This window comes from Belonocnema kinseyi, chromosome 10 (assembly GCF_010883055.1).
Source record: "Belonocnema kinseyi isolate 2016_QV_RU_SX_M_011 chromosome 10, B_treatae_v1, whole genome shotgun sequence".
NCBI lineage: Eukaryota > Metazoa > Arthropoda > Insecta > Hymenoptera > Cynipidae > Belonocnema > Belonocnema kinseyi.
This window is the reverse complement of record NC_046666.1, coordinates 97513557-97517059: the sequence shown is the minus strand read 5'-3', so window position 1 is coordinate 97517059 and position 3503 is coordinate 97513557.

Sequence of the window (3503 nt, the reverse complement as noted above, 5' to 3'; positions counted from 1 at the left end):
TCTAAGCCATGCGATGACGCTCTGGGGTACAAGAATAAAGTATTTTGATCATGTACAACCAAGGATAACTAGATCAATACGCTTTACGACGAGTATATTTCAAGGAGACTCCTTCAGCGCAATATGGTTCTGTTTAGTGTTGAATCCATTGAGCAAAACACTAAACAGCATGTCTCATGGGTTCAGAATTCATGATAATGAGGATGGCCATCAAGTGACCTATCTTCTTAACATGGATGACCTGAAACTGTACGCTAGTTCAGGCCAGAAACTACAGCAAGTGATCGATGTCACAAAGCAGTTCTCCAATGATATACACATGGAGTTAGTACTAGATTAATGTAGAACAGTACATTTAATCAGAGGGGAATTAGGGACCGCAGAGTTAGAGAACGAGTTCGAAAATTACAATGAGGCAATGGCTGCAGGAGAATCATATAAATATCTGGGTACTCTTGAATTTAAGGGTATTCAACATACGATAGTTAAGCCAAGCCTAACGACTGCCTTCACTACGAGACTCCGATTAATTATGAAGAGTTTTCTCAACTCGGCAAACAAAATAAGGGCGATCAACACATATGCCATCCCTGCCCGCACATACTCCTTCGGGCTCATAAAATGGTCTAACACCGATCTTGTAAAGTTAAACAGAATTGTTCGCGTAGAAATGACGAAGCACCAAATGCACCACAGAAATTCAGCGATTGAAAGAGGACCGTTAAGCTAGCACCTCCACAATCAAATTTTTGAATTTTTCATAGCTCATAATTTTGGGCTATTTTTGGGTTTTTTTTGGGCTGCAATAAAATTTTTTGGACTCCTTTACATTTTTCAGAAAATCAATTTTCTTGTGGAGGTGCCAGTTTACATTAACCCAGCACCTCCACTTCTTTAAATGACTAATAATAAAAATTCAATTACACCAGAATTTTGGGCTTTTTTTTGGGCTCTTAAAATCCGCAAAAAAAAATTTCCCCAAACCAACCCTTAACTTCCAAAATCAACCCCATTCAAAAAATTAAAAATTTTCAGTGATTTATTAACGGGATATTTTTGGGCTTTTTCTGGGCTCCCAGAAAATACCTACTTCGATTTTTGGCTCCAACACTTACAGTAAAAAATTAACCCCATTGTAACACGCAGATATGAAATGGTCCAAAAATAATTTTTATTAAATTTTAGAGCTTGAATAAAGTCTCTGATTTTTGGGTTCCTCGAAAATACACGCTACGATTTTTTCGCTTCAAACCTTAACGTCAAAAATCAACCCCTCTCCACTACGTAAATACAACTTAGCCTGCAAATAAATTTTTCTATAATTTTTCAATGGAAATACAGTCTCTGACTTTTGGGCTCCTCGAAAATACGCTATACGATTTTTGATCTTTAACACTTAACGTCAAAAATCAACCCCTCTCTTCCACGTAAATACAACTTTGTCTGCAAATCAATTTTTCTAGAATTTTTCAATGGAAGTACAGTCTCTGATTTTTAGGCTCCTCGAAAATATCCGATATGATTTTTCGGCTTCAACCCTTAACGTCAAAAATCAACCCCTCTCTTCCACGTAAATACAACTTTGTCTGCAAATAAATTTTTCTACAATTTTTCAATGGAAATACAGTCTCTGATTTTTCGGCTCCTCGAAAATAACCGATACGATTTTTGGGCTTCAATCCTTAACGTCAAAAATCAACCCCTCTCATCCACGTAAATAGAACTTTGTCTGCAAATCAATATTTCTAGAATTTTTCAATGGAAGTACAATCTCTGATTTTTAGGCTCCTCGAAAATATACGATATGATTTTTGGGCTTCAACCCTTAACGTCAAAAATCAACCCCTCTCATCCACGTAAATACAACTTTGTCTGCAAATAAATTTTTCTACAATTTTTCAATGGAAATACAGTCTCTGATTTATGGGCTCCTCGAAAAAACCCCATATGATTTTTGGGCTTCAACCCTTAACGTCAAAGATCAACCCCTCTCTTCCACGTAAATACAACTTTGTCTGCAAATCAATTTTTCTACAATTTTTCAATGGAAATACAGTCCCTGATTTTTGGGCTCCTCGAAAGTACCCGATATGATTTTTGGGCTTCAACCCTTAACGTCAAAGGTCAACCCCTCTCTTCCACGTAAATACAATTTTGTCTGAAAATAAATTTTTCTACAATTTTTCAATGGAAATACAGTCTCTGATTTTTGGGCTCCTCGAAAATACTCGATATGATTTTTGGGCTTCAACCCTTAACGTCAAAGACCAACCCCTCTCTTCCACGTAAATACAACTTTTGTCTGCAAATAAATTTTTCTAGAATTTTTCAATGGAAATACAGTCTCTGATTTTTGGGCTCCTCGAAAATACCCGACATGATTTTTGGGCTTCAACCCTTAACGTCAAAAATCAACCCCTCTGTTCCACGTAAATACAACTTTGTCTGCAAATAAATTTTTCTACAATTTTTCAATGGAAATACAGTCTCTGATTTCTGGGCTCCTCGAAAATACCCGATATGATTTTTGGGCTTCAACCCTTAACGTCAACGACCAACCCCTCTCTTCCACGTAAATACAACTTTGTCTGCAAATAAATTTTTCTAGAATTGTTCAATGGAAATACAGTCTCTGATTTTTGGGCTCCTCGAAAATACCCGATATGATTTTTCGGCTTCAACCCTTAACGTCAAAAATCAACCCCTCTCTTCCACGTAAATACAACTTTGTCTGCAAATCTAGAATTTTTCAATGGAAATGCAGTCTCTGATTTTTGGGCTTCTCGAAAATACCCGATATGATTTTTGGGCTTCAACCCTTAATGTCAAAAATCAACCCCTCTCTTCCACGTAAATACAACTTTGTCTGCAAATCTAGAATTTTTCAATGGAAATGCAGTCTCTGATTTTTGGGCTTCTCGAAAATACCCGGTACGATTTTTAGCTTCAACCCTTGACGTCAAAAATCAACCACTCTCTACCACGTAAATAGAAATCTGTCTGCAAATAAATTTTTGTATGATTTTTTAATGGAAATACAGTCTCTGATTTCTGGGCTCCTCGAAAATACCCCATATGATTTTTGGGCTTCAACCCATAACGTCAAAGACCAACCCCTCTCTTCCACGTAAATACAACTTTATCTGCAAATAAATTTTTCTAGAATTTTTCAATGGAAATAAAGTCTCTGATTTTTAGGCTCCTCGAAAATATCCGACATGATTTTTGGGCTTCAACCCTTAACGTCAAAAATCAACCCCTTCCTTCCACGTAAATACAAATGTGTCTGCAAATAAATTTTTCTACAATTTTTCAATGGAAATATAGTCTACGATTTTTGGGCTTCTCGAAACTACCCGATATGATTTTTGGGCTTCCACCCTTAACGTCAAAGATCAACCCCTCTCTTCCACGTAAATACAACTTTGTCTGCAAATCAATTTTTCTACCAGTTTTCAATGGAAATACAGTCTCTGATTTTTGGGCTCCTCAAAAGTACCCGA